Consider the following 26303-nt stretch of genomic DNA (forward strand, 5'->3'; position numbering starts at 1 on the left):
GGAGAACTGGCCATTGAATGCCTTCAACCAGTGGTTTGGGCAGCAGGTGAGTTTGGATCCTCATCCAGGTCCCAGCTTTGCTTATCTCCAATGGGAATGCGAGCCCTGAATACTGCAAATAGAAATACAGCAAATTAATTGATTATTATCACAAAATACAATGAAAGCAATAGAACATTCATCTGAGGATATTTTCAGAGGACAATATACATGCCCAAAGAATGCCTTAGCCAATACAATTTTAAGTCATTATAAAAAAAATTATCAGCACCTGTAGCCAGGATACTGTGGATAATTTGAGCACAGTATTCAATGCTTTTCACTACTTTTCTGGCCTTACATTCACTGAATCAGTCGATTTGGTAGTACCCCTGTTCCAGCATTGAGTAGCTGTGAAGCCACTGTTTGAATGCATAGTCAGCACACAGTTACAGCGCTTTGGCAGAGTAGCTGGATTGTGGAGTTAATACTAGAAATGAGTCGTTGGATCTGGTTTAAAAGATGATGTAGGTTATGTATAACTTGTGTACATGATTCCTAAAATGAGCTGAAAAGGATTTCAGCTGCTCCAGGAGGGGCTGTTGATGCTGTCAACCTGTGCAGATCTCACTGAAATATGTGGAGCAAACTATTTATCAGTGTAAAAGCCTTGCCAAAAGAGAAATGGAGATCTTCCCAGTCTCTCACACTGAGCCTTTGAATTCAGGCTGTCTTCACAGAAATAATATTAAGCAATGTGAGGAGACTGCCTTATAGTCATTCCCAGGCTTCTTTGAGGAGTAGCTGGCATAAAAGGTGGAAGGGAAACAGCAGAGAAAGGTAAGAGATAAAAGGAAAAGTTTGCAGTGAATTGTTCAGCTTATTTAGCTGACTGAAGTTCACCATCTGGGTAGAGCTGTGTTGAGAGCCAAGGAATTTGCATGTTACAGCGAACCGTTTATGAAATGCACAAATACATACATAAATATATTTATGCTACATTTTCTTGTACTTGGGGATTTTATACTAGTAAAATACTGTAATTACACTAACGTTCATAACTTTACATCACTTACTTGCCACGAGGAATCAATAAATTTCCGAAAATTCTTGAGATTGTGCAGACAGCTCTTTCAAGAGCAGATGTAACATATTCTTCAGCATTCACCTGAAGCTTGCTTATCACTTCCAAAATGGAACTTTTACTGTATGTTTGGTTAGTTTGGGTTGTTGGTTTTTGTTGTTGTTGTTGTTTTGTTTTTAGTAGGATGATCCGATGTGTATTAGTATCAGCTCAGGAAGAACAGCCATCACAGGTGAAACCTTTGCAATTTAATATTTGAAGTTACCTCTTTAATACAGCCAAATATTTCTGAACAAGGAAGAGTGAAATCCTCTGGAATGCCAGGACATGCTGGCACTCTCATGGGTTGTAGTGAAGAAGATCACTTTCTAAGGTGACTTTCCATGTATGAATGGCTCTGAATTTGAACCACAGGAGACAAGAAGCTGGAGGCTCAGCTGATGCACTGCTGCTGACATCTGGTCACTTGATAGCAGTGTGTGAACATAGATAGGAACAAGAATCACAGGATGTTTTCAGTATGTATATATGGAGTGGAATGGAATGGAATGGAATGGAATGGAATGGAATGGGGTTGGCAGGGACCTCTGGTCTCTCTGCTCCTCCCCTGCCCAGCAGGTCTACAAAGAGCCATGCCCAGCACCACAGCCACAGGCTGTTAGAGATCTCCAAGGAGACCCTCCAGCTTCTCTGAGCAACCATCTGATGGTCTGGAACATCTCTTAAGAGAAAGGCTAAACTGCCAAGGAAGAAGCCAGAAAATCGCAGCAAGAATACAGGAAAACGGGAGATTATCCACAAAACCTGGCCTTGCAAGAAAAGCTGAAAGGACTTTTTAAAGGTTAATGAACTTGCAAGAAATCCTGGAAGTATCTTCCATATATTTCTATATATTTTCTGCATATTTCTATTTGCACACAATGCCCAAGAAACTTATTCTCTTTCTTACTTCTGAAACCACACATGAATACCTCTCTCTCTGACCCCTCTCAGGGATGGTTCCCAGGTACCCATGAAAGGTATCACTGGGACTCCTGTGAATTTGGGATCAGCCTTATCTCAGGCCTTCAGACAGCTCCCAACCTGTCAGCCGGCAGTCTGGGGCTCTCTGCAGCCAACTGCCTCACAGCTCCTGGATGAGGCTTTGGCTGCTCCCTAACAGCTGTGTACAAAATAAGTGGGGTTTAGGCATCAACATGCAGATGATTCCTTGATCCGTGGAACAGTGTCTCCCCAACTAAATTACAAGACCTGAACCTTGTCTTTGACTAAGATCGCAGCAAGGCTACAAGCTGTGAATGCAGACTCTTTGTCTATTTCGCTCCAAGAAATGGCAACTGTTCATCTTCAGGGCCATTAATTTAATGATAACAAAGCACACACTTTCCCAAAGACGGCTGTGTAGATAGCAGAGCTGAAATTGCCTCTGTCTGAGCATACAATGTTTGCACACCGAGACCCAGGCTCTGCCTTGGGTGTAACATTAGAAGAAGATCAGCCATTGATGCTAACTGGCTATGACTGGCATCCCCCTCATATCCCCCCAGCCCTGAAAAAAAAGAAAAAGAGGAACAAAGCAGATGATACTTTTATTATGTAGCAAGAAAAAAAAAAAGGCTTTTGATGCCTCATCACATCTCAGACAAAGCACCAAAGTTACCAGACATAAAATGATTCCATCGAGGCATCCATTGGAAACACACACACAAATGCAGCGTAATACATACTTTGTGTGGATAAGACAAGCAAATGAAGTTTCTAGTCTGATGATATTCATTTGTGTATGTATTTCATTTACCAAGGAGTTTTTGTTTTCTTCTGCTTTGTTTTGGGTTTTTTTTAGTCATCCAAAATATTTTAGCAAGGATTACAAAAATGAGATTGCTGCTTCTCCAGCTCCATAAGCTTCAAGGAAATCCAAGAATCTTCAAGGAAAACGAACATCTTCATCTGCTCTCAGCATTCCTAGCTGCATTCATTGCACAAATGACTGTCTAAAGAGGCAATAGTCTGAATATGTCATGTGAAAATATACTCCAAACGGGGTACATTTTGGATACTGCCATTTAAAGACATCCATTACTGGACCAGTGAGTTCAATATTTAGGAAGTAATAATGAATTTAGAATAAATTCAAGGGAAATACGGAAGATCCAAATAAGCTGGTACAATTTTCTCGTTACATTTTTAAATGAATTATTAAACTGCAGTCTGCATGTAGCACAGGTAACTTAAATAAATGACTTTTCCTAGCAAAGAAGTCTCAGGACATAAACTACAATGAATCTTCCAGCTGTTCAGACTTATAAATCCATGAGAACAATTCAATTATCCAGTTGGCTTCTGACTGCTGTTCTTTGTCAGACTGTGTGAACTATCAGTTACAGTCAATCACTAATGAAGGAAAGAGCTGTGACTTTGGGTGCTATGTGTGTCTACTCATCTAATAAACAGGCTATAAACAATGGCAAACTTCTATTTGAGGTGAATGAACCTTAGATCAAACCTCCAATTTGTTCTGATCATGATCAGCCCACATAATGAAGCCAAACCACAACATACTTAAAAAAAAACTGTTGAATGAATCCTTGAAAAAGGATGTTATTACAGTGGCTGTCTCTAAGCATCTTAAATTCCCACAGAATATCTAATTCTCTTTCTTGTTTTGCAAGCAGATTTCCTTGCTATGTGAGGACCTGCTGTCACTCTGCTAGGAGTTTTCATTTGCTGGCAACATCTTGACTGGAGATCATGAAATCTCAGGCACCAAGTGAACCCTGAGCCCGACAGGAAAAATGAAGACTTTAAGACTCATTCAAGAGCTCTTCATAATTCCTTGAGCCTGAAAGTCTGGACTTCAGACTTTCTCAGGATTTGTGATTGGAGCTGCTTTCTGTGTTGAGATGTCTCGGGAGCAAACAACAAACACGATGGGAGGGATTGCTCTGCACATCCTTGTGACCCCTCTTTACAGGAGAGGTTCCAACATCTAAACAAAACAAGTTGCTCTTTGTATGCAACCGGGTTTGTCACTTTTCAAGCTGCTTATTTAGAACATTTGCATGTATGCAATCAGTAGCCTAACACATGAGAGAACATGGAGGACTGCGATATCTGCCTGCTTTCTCAGAAAGCTTCCAGCTCAGCAAAAGGAATAGAAAGTGCTCAGATTAGAACACCACAGCTCTTTCTGATTCATTGCCTGGGAGAGGTAAGAGCAGCTTTGGCATATGTTCCTGTTATTGTGTGCCAGCTATGGGAGAAGCCACACTGAGAAGCCTAGGGCAAAAATAAAATAAGGAATCCACCACAGTAATTGCTTCTCATTAGTGCAACTCAGATCCACAGACTGCAAAAGGTTAAGCTGCTTGTACAAAACCCTAATAGGATTTGTTGTGTTGGTCTCATGGAAACACAGGTTCAGTTTGCTCGATCTCCCCTTGCCAGTGCCTGGCCCTCTGAAGGTGGTGGAGCACATTGGAAGTGCTTTGGTGCCAAGCGATTACAGGAGCAGCCATCAATTTGGCTTTGGGTATTTTTTGTTGTTGTTCTGATTATGGGGTTGGTTTTGTCTGTTTGGCTTGGTGGTTGGATTTTGGTGTTTTGGTTTTTTGTTTTGTTTTGTTCTTGTAGATCTTCACCTCACCACCAGAATTTTCCATGCTCACAAAACATTGTGGTCACTTTCCAAGGAAAAGGTCAGTTGCCACCACTTCTGCCTGCAATGGGGACACACTCGCTGCCAGAGCACACCCCAAGGTGTCCAGCACTGCCTGAGCCTTGACACAAAAGCAGATTTCTCAAGTGCTGCTGATTCTTTCAAAACACCTTTATGTGCAATGAACTTGGGGTGCTCTTCATCGCAAGGTAGAATTGAAACCAAGGTTGTACCAATGTCTAAAAATACAACTGCTAAAGCACGTTGCTGAAATTACCTTAGCTAGCATAAAAATAATTCTCTGAAAGGGTAGATAACATCAGGACAAGGGGAAATGGTTTGAAGTTGTAAGAGGGAAGGTTTAGGTTGTATGTCTGGGGGAAGTTCTTTACTCTGAGTGGTGAGGTGCTGGAACAGCTGCCCAGAGAGGCTGTGGATGCCCCGTCCATCCCTGGAGGTGTTCAAGGCCTGTCCCTTCCAGTCCAACCATTCTGTGATTCTAAATGCATGGGGACAGCAGCTCTGAATTCATGCAAATGTCTGCTGTCCACACCCATTAACAAATTTCCTTAAAAGGCAGTGAAATGGTTAACCCAGGCTACAGCTCCCTCTGAAACTGCATAACAGTGTAAAAATGTTGTTTTCTTTCTCTGTATCAGCTTGTGTCCTGATGAACCGCTATAAATTGTCCTGCAGTACTGATTCTGAGCAGTACAGTTAAGCTCATCTCAGATAAGAAGGATCATTGTTTGCAAAGATGTCATGGTTATAGCCACAGCAGTAATGTATCTCGAGATGTAGGGATCTCAGCCTGCTCGTGTGAATCCTCGTGACTGCCACAGTGGGAAAACATCAGAGTGAGAGACGGGTCAGAAGACGTAAAGTTTGGAGTCAGGGATCTGCAGTCTCCTCAGCTGACCTCTGGAAACCATTGCACCAAACTCCAAGGCAAAACAAAAGCTCATCTTGAGCCATTTGGGCACAACCTGCACTTTACCTCTCACATTTTATAGTAATTGCTGTAACAATATGGGGTATTCCTTTAATAGGCTTTAAGTGGATTCCATTTTCCAATGACAGTTGGCTTTTCATTTCAGTACTTATCAGTATGGCAGTGTGGATACAAAAACAATCTTGGAGAGAAGGTGATCTTTGAAAGCAATTGCTCTGCTAATGTGATGACAATGACAATGAAGACTAGAATTTCACCAATCCTTTTAATTAGAAGTATATTGTAAAAAGCTAAGTATAACTAATAATGGCAATTGTGCTCCCACAGAATTATATAAAGTGAGTTCCTCTTCTTTAAAGGAAGCAGTTTAAATATATTTGTTCACTTGTTCTGTTCTCTTGCTTGAAGCCATTAAATTTTCAGTTACACCAATTTAAGACTGTAATCCAATTTTACATGAAAGAAAGGAAAGAAGAAAATCAGTTGACTTTGGAGCCTGGATCACCACTGCTGCCCGTTCATTCTAGAACAAATCACAAAGATAACTGGAGTCTCATCTATGGTTCTTTTTACAAAGGTGCATCTCCAAGTTGAACAGACTCGGTTTCATTAGTCAAGTCCTATACTCTCTCTAGCTTCTCTGACTGGTCTCTGATTGTGGGCTGTGCCCACACGTCCCCCTCCTTCCCTCACCTCTTGTCCCTTCCCTGTGCCAGGTTCCCATGTGTGGGGTGACCCACGCTGCTTCTGGCTGATTTCTCTCTTACCCAGTGCATCCTCCATACTGCCAGGGGCATTTTTGTTCCTCCTCTAATGCTGATGACCTGACCCCACACTATGTGTTCTCTGATTAGTTTTTTCACTTTCTTTTCACTCTTACAGTGGTTTTCTCTTTCATACTACACCTTGTAGCGTTGTTCTCCCATTGCACTGCCAAAGACAAGGGCCAAATGAAGGGTGATGGCACACTTTGGCTGCTGGTTGTCCTGCTGAGCAGAGCTGCCTCCTTCCCTTGCCACCACGACCTGCAGCCCTTGATTTACACCTACTGCTTTGTTACAAGATCTTCTTATCATCACATGGGGAGCCACTGGGACCCACCGAGTCACTGGGGTGGCCCATGTAGAAGATGATAGCCCTTGGCAGACACAGGGTAAGCCAGCATAAGTTGTAGCTTTATTAACACAGGGATTGCATTTATACATTGCCTTGCTGGGGACTTGACCCTAGAGTTCAGGTCTCCCGGGGGCTAAGATGCTATGACTAATAATAACACTAATCCCATGAATATCAGCAAGGGAATGTTTTTGATTACAATGCAGATGCTGGTGCTCATACACAGGTCTTTAAAATCTGCTTGCATTGTAATTTAAAAGAAACAGTTGTGCTGTGGAAGGCCCTTTGACCCATCTACGGTTGCCCCCAAAGTGATGTGAAATCCATCCCCTGTGGAAGAGCGGTGCAATGAGCCAATTAAACCCCCAGGACCTACAAAGGGTGAGTTATGCCCAAAGAACGCCTACATGTTATAAAAGCATATTGCTGCACAAAAGTACCTAACTGTGTAACAGTCTCTTTGAACACAATATAAATGCTACTGTGGACCACAGGGGTTAATCCATTACAACAAGGCAATTAGATTTAGTGACTGTTTGGAAGATAAAAGCAGCAAGTCATAATCAATCCTGAGAACCCAGACATGATAAATTTCTATAATTTCCTCTTACTTCATAGATCTGAGTATGACAAAGCGAGTTAGGGTGGAGTGGTTACAGTCCCATGTCAGAAATGCAAGAGGAATTTTATTTTTATTAAACAAGTTACTTGTGAAAAAGGAGTCTTTCTCTCACTGTCTTTCTGGAAATCCCATTCCAGATGGTGATACGTTTAGCCCCAAAGCATTTTGTAGATGCCTCTTGTCAAGCTTTGACAGCCAGCTTCTAGAAAGACAGGAAACCATTTTTTCCTGATTTTTTTTATGGTCTCTGCAGCAGTGTGACAAACCATTGGATGGGGCTGGGGGAGAATCGTGGCTCTCTGTCAACGTCCTCCAGCAACCCATGTGTTGGCACAAGTTGGGCACTTCAGGCTGGATGCCTGCTTGTCGTGATTCTACTGATCTCACTGTGTGGTGCTGAGTAAAAGACCTTGTTCTCAAAGGATACCTGTGTCATAGGATGAGAGGTAATGGCTTTAAGTTGTGCCAGGGAAGGTTCAGGATGGATATTCGGAGAAATTTCTTCTCAGAAGGAGTGGTGATACAGTAGCACAGCTGATCAGGGAGGTGGTGGGGTCACCATCCCTGGAGGTATCCCAGAACAAGGGGGATGTGGCACTGAGTGATGTGATCAGTGGGCATGATAGGAGGGGTTGGGGTAGGACTTGGTGATATGAGAGGTCTTTTCCAACCTTAATGGCTCTAGGATTCGATAATTCTATGACTACAATCAAGGCAATGCCTTCAAAGTATTGATCTCTCCTCAAACTTTCCCTGGAGACTCAGCTTAGAGAAATGGCAATCCTATCTGCAAGGCACTGCCCCTCTCCCATGTGGGAGGAAAAGATCAGAGAAAGATTAAGGGCATGAATAGAGAAAGATCACCAAGGGCTAAAATATCCCTTTAGAGGTTAAGCAAGGGAATCAGTGCCCTCTTCAAGTGCTGATAAACACAGAGAGAGAACAAAGAATTTGTTTAGAAAGCATACAACATTTAGAGAGCTGAAGTTAGGTGAGATGAATCATACATTAAATCTGGTAGAGGTAATGCAAGTTCAGGCACCTGGAATGGTCTGGTACCCCCATCAGCTCACTAGAGTTGTGCTCTTCTGTTTCCACATGACCAGAAGAAAGCCTTAAAGTGAATAGGCTTGCATCCAGCCACTGACCTCTCACAGAGGTGTGGTTTAAGCACCACATAGGCATTCTCAGGAATAAACTTCAGATTTCACTAGCCACTCAACATTACATTTTCCTAGAAGAATTTGGCAAGTTGTCTTCGGTGAGCACACAGCTCAGCACTGCAGTAGAGCACTAACCAAAGAGGTGACACAACTCTTAGAGTAAATGGACCCCCTCTGTTCCCTACCTGCCCATCACACCCACTGACGTGTGTCTGTTGGTGGCACTTGGGCCAGGAGAGTTGGGCTGGGACAGCTCGTTGGCTGGGTGTTAATTCAGCACCTTGAGGGACACAGAATGTCCTGTATTCCAGCTGGCCTGTGTATCTGTGCTGATGTGACCAGCTGACTTCAGTGCAGCATTCTTCTGCCTGCAATTTATCGGGGCTTCCAGCATTTTTTCTTATTAGTGTAAGAGTATGCAAGGAGAAGGAACATGGTAGCAATTAAGTGCAGCCATGAATTTTATGAACAGTTTGCTGGAAACCACATTAATGACTTCATCAAGGCTAAGTGCACACATCAGCCCAGCAATATTTACTTTTTGAAATGAATTCAGTGCTCAGGAAAGATTCCCAGCTGACAGTCCCGAGGCCTGAAGCCCCCTCCTAACCACAGAAAAGATACAGTGAAAGCAGTGGTGGGATATACCTCACCACATTGCCACGCACGTATGGGGCTCAAGCCTGTTCAGAGGGGTCAGCTCTAAACTGGCAGAAGAACTCAATATAGCACATCCTTTGCTGCTTATCTGGATCTGGAAGAGGTTCCAGTTCACGCCAGTATTAATAATATCTTTAGTGCTACAGTAACCAGAAACTGATTTGGCTCTGGGCAGCCTGGGCTGCTGGTTGGTGACCCTGCACACAGCAGGGGGTTGGAACTGGATGAGCACTGTGGGCCTTTGCAGCCCAGGCCGTTCTGTGATTCTATGATGATTCTGTGATTCTCTTCCAAGCTGCAGCAGAAGAAATCAAATGACAGCTCCCCAGCAGTCGTCGACGTTTTGATGATGTTTGGAAGAAATTGCCCATAAACATCTCTACATTTATTCTAGTGTCATGGTTTTGATTCCATTCTTAGCTCTCTGCTTCGCCATGTTTTCTTTCTAAAGAGGACCAAGCTGAATAAGAAGTTCTTAAGAAAAAAAAAGTCTCAATCTCAATCCAATTCCCTGTAGAGAAGCAATAGCTCAGTGTCTTTTACTCCACAGTATCTGTTGACTCACTCTCACCCGTCTGGTGGCTCACGGTCAGCTCCAACCACCTGGATGATTTATGGCAGCCCTCAGCCACCAGACACCTCCTGCTGCACCAGGACACCTGAGAGGTGGGCAGTGCCAGACTGCCCTGATGAATAGCTGGCATTTGAATGCAGAAAGGTTGGATGGCTCCGGCACAGACTTTTGGCGTTTTAATGGAAGAAGCCACTTTTAGTGGAGTCTATGCAGAAAACACAGTGAGGTCCAGGTCTCCTGCAACAACAACAACAGTTTCAGACAACCCCAACCACAAAATTCATATCCAATTCAGGATTTGAACAGCCATAAATTTTGCTCCTTGTTATGAAATTCAGGTCAGATTCACATTGCAAATGATTTCTAGGGCCAGATTCATAACTGGACGCAGGCCATTCTCTGCTAGGAACTGAATCACTGCACAAAGAAAACTGGAAAATTCTCAAATGAAAAGAAAAATGCTGAAAAAAAGAGTTAATTGAGAAGCCTTGCAGCAAAAGGCCATTACCTGGATTCTCTTTTCATAGCCTAGCCCTAATTTGTCTCACTTCTATATACCAGTGGTGGTGAAATTTAGCATGTACTGTTTTTGCATAGCTATTATTTCATGTGAAGCCATTATAGGTAAGAGGCAAAAACAAGTTTTCCTTTCTCCTTCCTCATGCCACCGACCACAGCATTTCAAGCCTGACAAAGAAAATGGCAAGGAGGAAATCTCAAACCTGAAAGTAAAAAGCATTTTAACAGTTTGAATGCTGAGCCTTGAAATTCACCACTTTTAGATAAGATTAAGAAACGTACTTGAGAAGCTGAACTAACTGATTTGTGAGCACACTTATCACCTGCACAGTGAAAAGGTTATTTCTTCTATTTAAGTAGACTTTGCTGTATTTCAGTTTGTTTTCCCTGCCTTTTCTTTTACTGGGATCCACTGAAATGAGCCTTGCTCCATCTTCTTTTCCTCTCCAGTCTAGCATTTCTACACACTGATAAGATCCCCCTGAGCCTTCTCTCCAACAGACCAAACAACACCAGATCTCCACATCATGTCCGTGTCCAGCACTGGCCCCAGATCTCCAGGTATGTCTCATCAATGCTGAGCAGAGGGGAAGGATCCCGTTGACTGACCTCCTAGCAACATTTCTCCTAATGCAGCCAAGATTTCCACAAGAGAACCCTACTTGCTCATGGTCGGTTCCATGGCCGCCACCCCTGCTCTCTCTTCTGCAGAAGACAGTCGGTCCCCAACCTTTACCAGTGCTTTGGGCTCTTCCAAGGGCCAGGACTTGGCATTTCCTTTTGCTGAACTCAATGAGGTTCCTGCCATCCCATTTCTCCAGCCTGCTGAGGTTCCTCTTACTGGTAGCGCATCCATCTGGTCCATCAACCACTCCATTTGCTCCTGTATAATCTGCAGATTTTATGAGGAACCACTCTGTCTCATTATCCATATCCATCATCACAGAATCATTAGGGTTGGGATAGATCTCCAAGATCTCCGAGCCCAGTCCCAACATGCCCACTGCCCACATCCCCCAGTGCCACATCTCCAAGGCTCTGGAACACCTCCAGGGATGGGACCCCCACCATTCTTTGAGCAGCTGTGCCAGTGCCTGACCAATCTTTCTAATAAGAAATTGTTCCTAATTCCAATCCTGGTGCAACGTAAGGCCATTACTTCTCATCCTTACTATTAATATAGATGTTAAATGCCATGGCTCTCTATGTAGATCCCCTGATGCAAGACACCACTGACTGGCATCCAAATAGGTGTCAAGCTGCTGATGACAGCATTTCAAGCCTGACATATTACATACATAGTACTCTTTTCTCACCTGGATTCTCCACTCTGTGGTCCTTTAAACATTTACACATACATGTAAGTGTCTGGCATTAAAACTGCATATAGTTCCAATCATTTCAGTGTTACTGGTGTGTGTGAACCTGTACAGGATCCAAACACTGAGGATAACTTCTTTGGATCTAAACAAGAAATGCACATCTAACCTCAGAATGCTGAGCATCTCACAAACATAGCTGAGAATTATGGACTTCAGGAAACTTTATGGGGAGAAGGATCAGGAATGGAAACTATGAATATTTCAGTGCGTCCTTGTTGTTTTTTTAATGTAAATTTCACTGAGGCCAATCTCTTCAGTCCCTGCTTTTTTAAAACATTTCCATACCTCCCGAAGTATCTATGGTATGTTAATTGCCAGCTTTCATGCAGCGCAAGCAAAACTGCACCCGTTAAAGTTATCGGAGTTCCTGCTTTGCAAAACCTGTCACCTCACCAAGGTTTTGCACTTAGTTTTATTGAGAAACAAGGTTTCTTTCTGCATCTTTTCTGAATTAAGAAAGGAAGGGCAAAGGTGGGCAATGAAATGTGCTGTGAAACATAGTTATATATGAGGAACCATGCATGTAATGTGTATTTTCATAATGTTCCCAGCAGCAGCTGAACTTCCACTTCATAAGAGCTTTCACATTTCTTTTTTTTTCTATGGAAGGGAAGACTTCCAGCACTTCAGTCTTAAGTTTCCATATCATGCTTTTGCTGGAACTGTCCTCTTTCCATACAGTACCTCTGAGTCATGCCTCAATGGGAACGCTGACTATAATCTCCTCTTGACATTAAGATGTTGCTGAGCGACTGGAGGATATTTCAAGCACTGGAATTCATGTTCAGCCACATGTTTGGGCTGACAACCAGTCAAACCTTGTTAGAGCAATATTTTTCTATGTCGTTAGTTTTTATACCAAACAAGGTCTATCGTAACTGGATGCCTCGATTGAGCAAAACTGTTTACAAGAAATAAATCATTCCTGGCATTAAGAAAACACAAGGCCTGTGATTCGCAAGCACAGCATCATTCAGATCTTTATTTCTCATAAACCAAACCCCTAAGCATGTGTATTCTCATACACTGTGACTTACGCTTTGAGTTGTGGTCAGTGCGTTTCCACAACCCCTTATTATCCTTCTTACCTAATCTTGTAGCCGTATTTAGCTGCAAATGCATAAGCCAACATATGACCTCTCAAAAATAAATAAATAAATAAATAAATAAATAAATAAATAAATAAATAAAAGGAGTGCAGGGAGGTGGGAGGGGGGGTGGGGAAGAGAAAAAAGATTCAGCTGGCTCGAGGTAGGCATTTTATTTGCTTAACACTGAATCTTAATTCTAATGCAAAACTCCCAGTGATGCCTGAGGACCAAACTTTGGCTTTGAGAACTGCATTTGGTTTTTGCCTGATTTTTGCATTTGGTGAGATGGAGTTTCAGGTCCCCTTTCTACTGACCTGCAGAGGATATGAGCTATTACAGCTTGTACCCTGGCTTTCCGCTCTGCAGATCCTGGAGTTGCACCATGACGTGTCAGGTAGGCAGAGTCACGTCCACCTCCTGGCTTGTTGACCCTTGGTGCTACAGATGAGCAGAGGAGGTGTGCAGCCTCCTGGCTAGAGGCTTGGGTTTACAGAAAGTAAGGTGGTCTTTCCACTGCATTTATGGAGCAGCGCCTGTTTTGCAAGCCCTAGAAGGCATTGCCAAAAGCAGAGAGCCTCAGCAAACCACTTGGAAGCAAAAAAGGAAACGGGCCCCAGCACCTTGCTTGCTTCCCTCTCTGCTGCAGAAACATTTAAGCAGAGTACCGGACCAGAACTGGCTGTCTGCTCCAAAACCATAAGATGACATCTCTGCTCTGTCCACTTTTGCAACAAACTGTCCAAACTACAGTGAATGCATATGGCTGCAAGGCCAAACACATTCCCCTGCCCTGTAAGGAAGGATCAGACCCTGCTGGAGAGGCTTCACAGGTTGATACTCTTTGGAATAGATTTTTTCTTCCTAGCTGCAAGTTTCTTATCTCGTCTCAAGTAAAACTGATATTCAGCTCCCTGTATGATGTATGTAGAAGTTAGTTCCTCTTTTATAACACGAGGAAAACAGCACTTACATTTTAATGCTTGTAATCTCATCTCTCCAGACATCTATCTCATAGCACCAGAACATACTTCTTCCTCTGTTTCTGTACAACATGTAGCTTCAGAAGACCTTGATTTTTGACTCAGACATCTCATTTCCTCACCATAGTAGAAAACAAAAGTTATTTTGAGAGCTTAATTAAGTTCCCACGCTTCAGAATTTCACACTTTGAAATAATTATGAAAACCCTCCTTTCTGCAGACAAAAGAACATTTGTCAGACAACTCCAAGAACATATGGGAAGAAATTTTAGTCACTATAGCAATAGCAGCCAACCAAATTTTAACTGGTTCTAAAACACTGCTTACATCTGACACAAAAACTATATTTTCTTCCTAATATCTGACCTAATCCATTTTTTTAGTTTAAAGCAATTCCATGTTGCCCTATCACTATCAGACCACATAAAAAGTCACTCCCCCTCCTGCTTACAAGCTCCCTCATTACTGGAAGGCCTCAGTGAGGTCTCCACTCAGCCTTCTCTTCCCAGGCTGAACACCCCCAGCTCCCTCAGCCTTTCTCCATAGAGAGCTGCTCCAGCCCTCTCAGCATCCTCCTGGTCATCCTCGGGCCCCACTCCCACAGCCCTCCCATAGCAGTATTTAACTTTTAGCTTTGGTGATTCTGTTCTTGGTTTTACTATTAAATAAAATTCCTTTCTTAAGGAATATAAAGAAAGCTATCCCTTTGGAGTGTCATATTTTGTATACTTTATATTGACCATTCCTTGTCCATTTCTTTGCGCAGGGCCAGAATAATTCCCTTTGGAGATGATGATGAATAATCCCATCCCAGACCCTCTCCCATAAGCGCAGGAGCCGCACTCCCTGCCTAGGACAGCTTGGTGGGCAGATTTCAAGGCTTGGTGGTGAGTACAGAAGGTGTATCTCATGGGACTCATGAGGAAAACTCCATGCCTATCAAGTGGTTTAAGATGTCTTTGAAGTCTCAGCTGTGAATAATCATAATATTTCCACAAAATTGACATAAATTCTACGGTGATTATACTGAGTTCACCTTAACTGTGGATCCAGAGGTACAAAGCTGTGGCAGAGAGTGGCAAGTGTGCTCGTGAAATTGGATAACTCACAGCGTAATTTGTAAAATTGGAGCACATGTTTGGTCACTGGATGAAATTGGAACAGCTTAACTTTGTGTCATCAGTTCTAATAATGTTAATAACATTTTCTCCTAGATGGCCATTTTCGCCAATAATCTTCAAAGTGTTTTACAAAGCTGACAAGTATAATTAAATCTAGTATTTTGGATAATGATCTGAGGCACGGTGAAGTGAAGTATCATAGAATCACTTGAGATGGAAGGGACCTTAAAAGACCATCAGTCCCACTCCCTGCAAGGCACAGGGATACCTACGGCTCCATCCGTGCACAGAGCCCCATCTCCTGACCTTGGGTGTCACCAGCACCCACCTCCTTTCTCAGCAACCCGTGCTGGTGCTTCACTAACCTTATTATAAAAAATAAAAACACATTTTTCTCATACCCAAATCTCCCTCCTTTAGTCTGAAACCATTTCCACTTGTCCTGTCACAGCAGACCCTGCTGAAGAGTCTTTCTCCTTCTTTCTTCTACCCTCACTTCAGATACTGAAGGCCACTAATGAAGTCTTCCCTGAGCCTTCTCCAGGCTGAAGAAAACCAACTCTCTCAGCTTCTCTCAGCTTGGATTTGTTAAGCCTCATGAGGTTCACCTGGGTCCACACCCAGCCTGTCTAGGTCCCTCTCAATGGCATCCCATCCCTTGAGCATGTTAACTGTGCCATACAGCTTGGTGTCAGCTGCAGACTGCTGAGGGTGCACTCAGCCCCACACTGTTGATGTTGTTGATGTCACTGATGAAGATGTTGAAAAGCACACATTCTAGTACTGACCCTTGAGGGACAGCCCTTGTTACTAATCTCCATTCAGATATTGAACTGTTGACCACCACTCTATAGGTATGACTTTGTAACCAGTTCTTATCCATTGAATGGTCCACACAAACTATCTCTTACCCATTTAGAGAGAATATGTTATGGGTGACTGAGTCAAAGGCCTTGCTGAAGTCGGATGCCATTCAGAGGGACCTTGACAGGCTGGAAAGCTGGGCTCGGGTGAACCTAATGAGGTTCAACACGGCAAAGTGCAAGGGTTTGCACTTGGGCCGGAAGAACCCCAGGCACCTGTACAGGCTGGGAGGAGTTGTCCTTGAGAGCAGCTCGGCTGAAAAAGACCTAGGGGTCCTGATAGATGAGAAACTTAACATGAGCCAGCAGTGCGCTCTGGCAGCCCAGAAAGCAAATGGGATCCTGGGCTCCATCAGGAGAGGGGTGGTCAGCAGGGATAGGGAGGTGATCGTCCCTCTCTACTCTGCTCTTGTGAGGCCCCATCTGGAGTACTGTGTCCAGGTGTGGAGCCCTCAGTACAAAAAAGATATGGAGATTTTGGAAAGGGTCCAGAGGAGGGCCACAAAGATGATCAGGGGGCTGGAGCACCTCCCCTATGAGGACAGGCTGAGGGAGTTGGGTTTGTTCAGCCTGGAGAAGAGAAGGTTGCGGGGTGACCTCATTGCAGCCTTTCAGTACCTGAAGGGAACTTACACCCAGGAGGGGAGTAAACTCTTCGAAAGGGCTGATAATAGCAGGACACGGGGAAATGGTTTTAAGTTGAAGGAGGGAAGATTTAGGTTGGATGTTAGGGGAAAGTTCTTTACTAGAAGAGTGGTTAGGTCCTGGAACAGGCTGCCCAGTGAGGTTGTGGATGCCCCGTCCTTGGAGGTGTTCAAGACCAGGTTGGACGGGGCCCTGGGCAACCTGATCTAGTAAAGGTGTATGTTTGGTGGCCCTGCTAGGCAGGGGGGTTGGAACTACATGATCCTTGAGGTCCCTTCCAACCCGGGTAATTCTGTGATTCTGTGATTCTGTGATTGTTCTTTTCTTGTCCACTGACGCAGTTGCATCATCATATAAAGCCACTAGTTTGGTCAGGCAGGATCTGCCCTTGGTGAAGCCACGCTGGCTGTCTTCTATCACTTCCCTGTCTTCCTTGCCTTAGCACAGCTTCCAGGAAGACCTATACGATGAACTTTGCCAGCACAGAAGTGAGGCTAGTTACTTGGGTTGTCTTTTAGAAAAGACAGTCTTCCAACAATTGGGTGCAACATTGCCTTGTTTCCAGTCACCAGGGACTTCACGTGGCTGCCATAACTTTTCAAATATCATCAGTAGTTTCTTGATAACTACACCAGCAAATTCCCTCAGGACTCAGAAATGCATCTCTTCAGAACACACACGGACACTTAAAATCCTCAGGCAGTCATGAGCCTGATCTTCACTTACAGCAGGGGGAGCATCTCTCCCCATTCCCACCTTCTTTCTCTGTCATTAGATTCCTGGTTCCATTAAATCTACATTCTGGAGCAGCAAATGTGGAATGGTTGTTATTTTCTTCAAAACCCAAATCCCTTTTAATACTCTACACAGGATAACTGTTTATTAAAGACATGCTGGTCACTGCAAAAATAATTTGCCATTATTGAAATTAAGGTTTTTTTACTCCTAAAGTCTTCTGAGAAAACTATTTTCAGGTGATTCAGAAGAAAAGAAAGCTGGGTGCAGGAATATCATTTGTGAGGTCAATTTGCCTTTACTAAACTTCCCATTGTCTAAAGAACTGCTGCTCATTACAGATAATCAAATAAGAGAACCCAACACATTTGCAAAAAAAAAAACAACAAAAAACAAACAAAAAAAAAAACAAAAAAAAAAAAACAAAAAGGAAAAAAACCCTTTGACAAATAAATTAGCCAAAACAATTAGCAGGTATTAATCATTCAACCAACTCTACTGTTTTCCCCAAGTTCAAGAGTTGCTTTTACCCCCTCACGTTGCTGTAAGTAGGAACTGAGCCAGACATACGCATTTAAACACACGAAGTCTCTCTCCTCCCTTTCCCAACATGGAGACACACAAGACATTTCCAAAGCAAATGATAATAGAACCAACCACAGGAACGTCCTGCCATTTCACAGTGGCTTATACCCAGCCAGTCTTGTTGTTTTCCCAATGGAGCAGAGCAGAAGAGTCCCAGCACGTCACACTTCAACCTCAACCCTGTCAGCCCTTTCTAGCCTCAGGAATCTCAGGGTAATTTATGGCCAGCTGCCTCCGCCTCTGTGGCCATCAAGGCAATTAGCAGTGTACTGGAGGGGTCTTGCTGTGGGGTGACAGCTGTGAACTTTGGATTACCCTTGATTGCTGACACACGAATCTCTTGGCACACTTGCTACCCAATTTCTGAGTAGGAATATCCTCCATCTTGGAAACACACTTCTGGAAATCCAGGTGAACTATCCTGGCATTTGTTCTTCCTTTTTGATGACCTGATTTTCTCTGGAGCTTTTAAGACCATTCTCTTGGCATTATTAAAAGTGGTTTCCATCTCAGAATGTCCCATCTTTAACAATATCCTTCATTCAGCTCACCTGCATTGCACACCTGTTGGGGATTAACAGAGATCAGAAAGGAAAGGTGAGAGCCAAAGGTCTTGGGTACTGAAATTGTCCTTACTGTCCCTCTAGGACCCTGTGAAATCCAAATCTGTGCTTTGCCCTCTGCCTAACTTTACAGATGCCTTCAAAGCACTGTGATCTATTTCTTCTATATTTACCCAAACTCTTAGTTTATGCCACTGCTAAGTAGCAAAGAGCCTAACCCACGCTACACCCTTTTAATCTTCTTTTAAGTGTATTAGGGTTAGGCATATATCATATACCTGTAAGTATATTACTAGTATATACCCAGGAATATGCTTATCAGAGAAGACTAAGGAAGTTTCCCTTCTTCTGCACCACACATATGCTCTTTGTCAGCACTGTGAAGCTGGCCGGAGCATAAACCCTCACCTGGAGAAGAACTGTGTGAGCCCATAGATCTGTACTGTAATTTACAGGGCATTCTCCAATAGCCTATTCATGGTTTTCATACGCTTGCAGTAAAGGAAACTGGTACTTCCTCCCACTATGAGACTCCTTATATCTCTTCATAACTTGTCAGTTTAACCAAATTTTACAAACGTTGTTCACTTGTTCCCAAAACAGAGCTCAAGTAAAAAAAAATCCATTGTATAAAACACAACAAAACCTGAATAGGTGTTTCATTAAAACTTTCTACTATCCCTCTTCTCCGGAGCAGAGTTGTGGAATTCAGTAAGGGGCTTACCCTAATGTCACAGACATGCCTTTTCCTGCAAAAAACCTTCCCTGGTGAAATTACCCAGTGAAATTATCCTATGAAATGAGCTTTTGGGAACTCTGAGGTCACACACACTCCACAGAGACTTTTTTTTTCTTCTTCTTCTTTTTTCTTTTTTTTTTTTCTTTTTTTTTTTTCAGGTTTAACAGCTTTGGAGTTTCCTCCAGCCCTGAGCCAAAAAAAGAGTTTCCAGCTAATTTGCTGCTCTTGGCTGTGGAAGGTGTGCTGGTAGTGCTGGGAGATGGGAGACACGCTTCTGGTGTGCTCCCATTGCTCCTCCTGCTGGAGCTGGGCTGTATGAGGGAGGCTGGGCAGGTGGGAGGTGGGTGAGAGCAGGACAAAGCAAAAGCCAGCCCCTGGAGCATGGGTCAGACCGTGTCATTTATGGTCACTTATTTATGGTTTCCCCACTGTTACAGGAGTTGTCAACTGAAATATAGTTTTTAAAGGAAAAATGAACATTCTGAGCTTGCTTTGCAGCTGAAAGAGAAGAAATAACCAGAAGATCAGGGATATAAGTATCAAAAAGTAGGAATCACAGCCAGAAAGCAGATGTGGCCTGTTTCACCTCTGCTGCCTCCTTCTGTTCCCCTTGTTCTGTCACGCAGACCCTGATAAGAGTCTGTCCCCTCCTTCCCTACAGCCCCTGTAGGTACTGACGGCCGCTCTCATCTCTCCCCGCAGCCTTCTCCTCTCCAGCTGCTCAGCCCCAGCTCAGCCCGTCCTGATGGAGATGCTCCATCCCTGGGGTCAGTTTTGTAGCACTCTTCTCATCATGTACTACATCCTCACACCAGGCAAGGTACTGCCATGCAACAGATCCTGGCTCCGCACTCTCATTTCTCATTCACCTCCAAGACTAATTGACCTGAGCACTCAAGAAGATCAAAATTACATGGAAGAGATAGATATGATCATTTTATTCCAGGCATTGTAGTAAAACTTCATAGAATCATTAAACCATAGCATGGCTTGGGTTGGAAGGGACCTCAAAGACCATCAAGCTTTAAGCCCCCTGCCAGGTTGGCCTTTATGCACATGGAAAGAAAAGCAAGGTTGAAAAGGCCATTAAGCTCTTTCTAATTTCTCACTTGGCATTGTGACCTAAAGTTTTGGGAGCACAGGGGTGTATGTGCATGCCTATGTCTGTAATAAATGTTTTTTCCCAGCTAATTTGTGTCTGGGTTAACACAGACATCAAACTGTCTAGTGTGAAAACACACAACATATTAGATTAAAATTCAGTCAGAAACTGCTATTTTTTCTACCACAAATAGGAAAACAAGGAGAGTTTCATGAATTTGGTTGCTCAGTGACCTAATAGAGATTTTTCAAACCTCAGTGGTGGATTCCTGTCTCCAGGCTCCCTTGTGGTCAGGGAAGTGTGAGGAGCCACAAATGACAGCGTGTTCTTGGCAGCAGAGTGCCAGCTTTGCAAGCACTATAGGACTCTGGTACTTCAGGTCCTCATTTCATAGAATAAATCATATAATGGCTTAGATTAGAAAGGATCTCAAAGTCCACCAGCCCCCCTCCCATGCTTGGGTGCCCCTAGGCACTGAATGCCTTCAGTGATGGAGCACCACAGCTCTGGGCAGTGCCAGCACCTCACCACCCTCTTTGTATAGGGTTTCCTTCTAATATCTGACCTAAATCTCCATTCTTTTAGTTTAAAGCCACTTCATGCTGTCCTGTCACTATCAGACCACGTAAAAAGTCACTCCCCCTCCTGCTTATGAGTTCCCTCATTACTGGAAGCCTTCCCTTCTCCAGACTGAACACCCCCAGCTCCCTCAGCCTTTCTCCATAGAGAGCTGCTCCAGCCCTCTCAGCATCCTCCTGGCCCTCCCCTGGCCCCGCTCGCACAGTCCCACATCCCTCCTGTGCTGGGGGCCCCAGGCCTGAACACAGCACTGGCAGCCTTACAAGGGGCAGAGCACTGGGGGACATCTTCCCCCCCCCCCCCAATCCCACTGTCTACATCATTGAAAGAGAAAGGGAAGAGTACAAGTCCCAGTACAGACCACTGGGGCACACTGCTCATCACCGGCCTCCACCTGGACACAGAGCCATTGACAACAACCCTCTGGCTATGACCATTGAACCAACCGCTTATCCACCTATTAGTCTATGCTTCAAATCCATATCTCTCAATTTAGAGTTAAGGATGTGGTGTGGGACACTGTCAAAGGCCTTGCAGAAGTACAAGTAGGTGACAGCAGTCGTCCTTCATTTGTCCATAGATATCATTCCATCAAGAAAGGCCACCACAGTGGTCAGACACAATCTGCTCTTGATGAAGCCATATTGGCTGTCTCAGATCACATCCTCACCTCACATGTGCCTTAATATTTCTTCCAGGAGGATCCACTCCATGATCTTTCCAAGTACAGGCATGAGGCTCATGAGCCTGTAGTTCCCCAGGTCTGCCTTTCTTCCTTTCTTGACTATGGGATTGATGTTTCCCCTTTTCCTGTCACTGGGGACCTCTCCTGACAGCCATGATTTTTAAAATGTGACAGCAAACAACTTAGCAGCCACATCAACCAGCTTCATCAGCATCCTGGGTTGCATGTCATCTGGCCCCATATACTCATACATATTCAGCCTCATGAGCTGATCTTGGACATGCCTGTCTCTTCTGCCCAATGTATCTGAAGAATCTCTTGTTATTTTTCCCATTCTTTGCCAAGTTCGATTCCATCTTTGCCTTGACTTCCCCAACTCCACTCCTGTATATCCAGACAGCATCCCTATGCTCTTCCCAGGCCACCCATCCCTACTTTCACTGCTTACACTTTTCCATTTTACCCACAGTCTGACCAGCAGGTCCTTGCACAGCCATGCTGGTTTCCTGCCTTGTCTGCCTGATTTTTTATTCCAGGGAATGGAGAGCTCCATGCTCTCAGAAAGGCATCCTTTAAGTGCAGGCATCTCTTCAGTTTGTTCCGAATGTCCATATTCCAATCCTCAGACATCCTCCTGCAGTAAGCAGTCCTGCTTACACCAAATCACTCATCCCCATAGTGTGCCCAGCACTGACGTGATCAGGATTCAGAAATGGGGATACTCCTGCAGGATGCAGTGTCTGTACAGAACTACACATTCAACCCAGAATCTAACTGATGTATCTAACAGGGAGAGGAGGATCTGCAGCAGCCCAGAGTGCAGCAATGGGGACATATAGCAGATCTCCCACTACTATTCAGTGAGATCTGGACACAGTCAACAGTTAGGCAGGGAGGAACCTGACGAGCTTTAACAGTATGTAGAGTCTCACACCTAGGGTGGAATAACCACCTGCATCAGTACAGGTTGGGGCTGACCTGCTGGAGAGGAGCTCTGCAGATTAGGACCTAGGGGTCCTGGTGGACAACAGGTCATCCATGAGCCAGCAGTGTGCTCTGTGGCCAAGAAGGCCAATGGAATTTTGGGGTGCACTGCACAGAGTGCAGCCAACAGGTCAGGGAGGTGATCCTCCCCCTTTGCTCTGTCCTGGCCTCTGGAGAGGCCACATTTAGACCACTGTGTCCAGTCCTGGGATCCCCAGTTCAATAAAGACAGGGATCTCCTATGAGGAGTCCAGTGGAGGGCCACAAAGATGATGAAGGGCCTGGAGCATCTCCTGTATGAGGAAAGGCTGAGCAACATGGGGCTGTTCAGCCTGGGGAAAAGAAGTCTGAGAAGAGATCTGATCAATGTTTATAAATATCTAAAGGGAGGTGGGAGGCAAATGGATTAGGCCAGGCTCTTCTCAGTGGTGTGCAGTGACAGGACAAAGAGCAATGGCCTAAAACTTGAGCATAGGAAGTTTTGTACTAACGTGTGTGGAAGAACTTCTTTATGATACGGGTGATGGAGCACTGGCACAGGCTGCCCAGAGAGGTTGGGATTATTTATTTATTTTAAAATCCAATCCTTTAGGTCTCAAAAAGTAAGTAACAGGCTAAAAACTGTCACCCCCACCATTATCTCCATGGTCCATCAGGCATTACCACACCAGTATCCACCCAGGGGAAGGGAAGGACCGTGTTCTTTTGGTGCAGACTGTGCACCAGCCACCATTAAAAACAAGAGAGGAGCCAGTAGTGGAGATGGACTGCCATCTTCAACTGGAGCTGGGCTGAGGTGAGAAAACTCCACCAGTCATTTTCACAGACATTTACTGACTTCAAAGGAATAATGAACAATAGAAATGCTGGGAGCCATCCAGACCGTAGAACTTGCTTCAGTGAACAGAAAGCCAAGGTTGATTCCTTCTTTCCCATCTTCTCTAATTTCTCTGCCTCTCCTATTTCTGACACTTTACCTAATTCCATCCTTCTCACCCAGACAGTCTCGAATTTAAATGCTCCACACAGCAGAAATATCAACATATGCTTGTGAGCATTTTATAATTCACTGGATGGACAGACGAAGAAGAACATGGCAAACAGACAGACAGATAGATAAATTCTCCTATAGACAGACAGGCATGCACAGAGTCCTGTTTCTTTGACCTACTAAAACCCCGATAACAAATTTTATATTCACACTGTGTTCAAAAACTGCAGAAAAATATATTTCGGGACATTTAATACTAAATTCACAGAAGCTGAAGTCAGCACTTGTTCACACACATCAAAGCCCTGTATAAACATGGGTACATTTGACTCTACAGTACAGATGCTAATGACTTTTTTCTGTAGAGGTTTTCTTTTTGGTCACTCATGCGGTGGAACAGATAATTTTCAAGAAGCACAGTAAGGAAATTCAGCAAGGTCCAAGGAAGTGGGTATTGTCATCTGCTAACTGGCATGTTGTGCTTTGAAGTTAGGAGAAGCCACAGTGCTCACCACACCGCCACGGTCAATTTTTGAGTGGTAATGTCTTCCTCCAGCTGTCATTATGTCAACCACTGTAATAATGTGCTCTCCCTCTAGCTTTGAAGGTTTTTTCCGATCAGTGTCTGGGATTTTATCGGAAGAGTCATGGACCTTAGGGGAATGGCTGCCAAAAACTCACTGTTAAAGTTTGCAGGATCAGATTACTGCGGTGCGGAGAGGGTGAGAGTCCAAAACAACTTTAGACAAATCTGTCTAACTCAGTTTATTTGATACAGGTTGTCTGATTGCACAAAGCCTTATTTTCCTGTCAATAAGAAAATATTGCCACTTAATAACAAGGAAATTATATGGCTGCATTCAGGCTCAACAAAATGGACCTTATGGCAAAATCATCTTATCTGCTTGTGATAGTCATTTTCTATTAATATTAAGGTATATAGGGAAAAAAAAAGAAAGGAAAAAAAAAAAAAGAAAAAAGAGCCTTGGTAAGAACGATGTTCTATGAAAGACTAAATTTACACCAATTATTTATTGCTCAGATATTGAGAACCGAAAAGACATCACAGATTATGCTTTACTGCTTCTTATCCTTTATCTCTTTAACCACTTTATCCTCTCAGTAGCTCCCTTTTGTTGGAAACAAAGTCTTTGTCAGATCTGTTATGGTTATGGAGTGTAAATTAGCTCACTTACATCCTCATTATCTTAGCTAAAATATGATCCAGAGATAGCCAAAGACCCACTGTAATATCTATTGCTATAGTATCCTTTTGGCGCTGCTCACCATGGTTGAAGACTATGAGATGACCAAAGTTTATGAATCCCATGCCCAGCTCCAGGGTTTGACCACAACAGCACCCTTCTCTTCAATCAGTCACACATGCTTTTTCACTTCTCCAGAATCTTATTGATGAGGTTTTCCATAAGTAACACGGTGCCAGTATTGGACTAAAAGTAGCATTCAATGGACAATTCAAATCCTAGTGGCTTCTGTGGGTTTGAGTTAATATTAATGTGAGGAGGATTTGCCCTGGCATTATTTTGCCTCCAAGAGGATTTTCAGCAATCAGTACTGAGGAGGATGGATAAGGAGAGAAAGGCAGTGAAAGTATAGATTTACGCCAGCCCATGTCTTGGTCATTATGTTAAGTTTCTTCCAGGTGATAAAATCTCGTGGTCAGTTATTTCTTGAACACAGTGATTTTGAATGAACATTTTTCAGAATAAGAAGTATTGTATGTCATAAACAGAAAATCGTGTGTACTTGCATGTTTCAGCCAAAATTTGCATGAAGCCCATATGAAGAGAATCTCCTTGAACTCTGGTGGCAGGGTTCTGTATGTCTGGACAAAGTTTCCAGACCAACTGTTTTAAGGAAATGTGAACTTGTAATGTCTGAGGACAATTTTGAATTCCACAAATATTGGTGATGAGCATCAAAGTACTACGCAAAAAAAGATTTTGGTGAGCTGATACCTACTTTTAATACCCTTAGAAGCTCAGGAGAATTCCAGAAGATGAGATCAAGACTGATGTGCACGTTTTCAAGACAAAACTATGAGGTGATGCAAACAGTTGATCAGATAACCAAGAATAATCTCACTTCAAGTCAGGGCAAAATTAGAGGAATGCAGAAAAGTGATTCAGTAAGTAAAGAATTAAGGAGTAAGGTGTAATTGGTGCCACTCAGTAAGTTCAAATTGGCCCAACTCTTGTTTGAAATAACACACTTGAACAACTTGGCAGTATCTGCCAAGATATGTGACATATATACGTTCTTCTAAGGTCAATTGACTGTGCCATTATTCTCCTTCAACCACAAGCACTGCACAGTCTCAATAGCACATATGTTAAATGGATTAAGAAATGATTAGCTGGCAGATCCCAGAAATAGGAATGTCAACAGGAAATTAGTTTTGAATACAGTCCATCCATTGGGATCCTGCAGGGACTGGTATAATACGCCATGTCATTCAATGCTTTAATCACTGTTTTGAAAACAAGTATAAAAATTGTTGCTCATAAAATTTTCAGATTACACAGTTTTCCAAGTGAACAATAAATGAAGACAGAGGCACAATACAGATTATTCAGTAACTTCATCTGAGTCAAACTAAAGATGTTTAGAAGATCCAAATGCAAGTCCGCTTCTAGCATGAAGTAGTACAGACTACATGCAAGATCCTGAAATCAACAGTAGATAGCCTTTCTGGAAAATATGAGTAGTTGCATGAAAGTTATGTCTGGGCAATGCAAGACGTGCCCCAGAACAGGCATAGTGGAGTGAACTGCAATGGTCTATCAGTCACTGATCACATCCCATCATTTCAGGTTTTCAGTTTCAGACCACAGGGACCAACTTCACCTGACTGTGGGCAGGAACCTGCACAGAGCTAGTCGCTCTGGGCTCCCTTTATAGCCAATAAGG

Source organism: Coturnix japonica, chromosome 3, assembly GCF_054131305.1.
Source record: "Coturnix japonica strain WE chromosome 3, WE-NBRP24, whole genome shotgun sequence".
Classification (NCBI taxonomy): domain Eukaryota; kingdom Metazoa; phylum Chordata; class Aves; order Galliformes; family Phasianidae; genus Coturnix; species Coturnix japonica.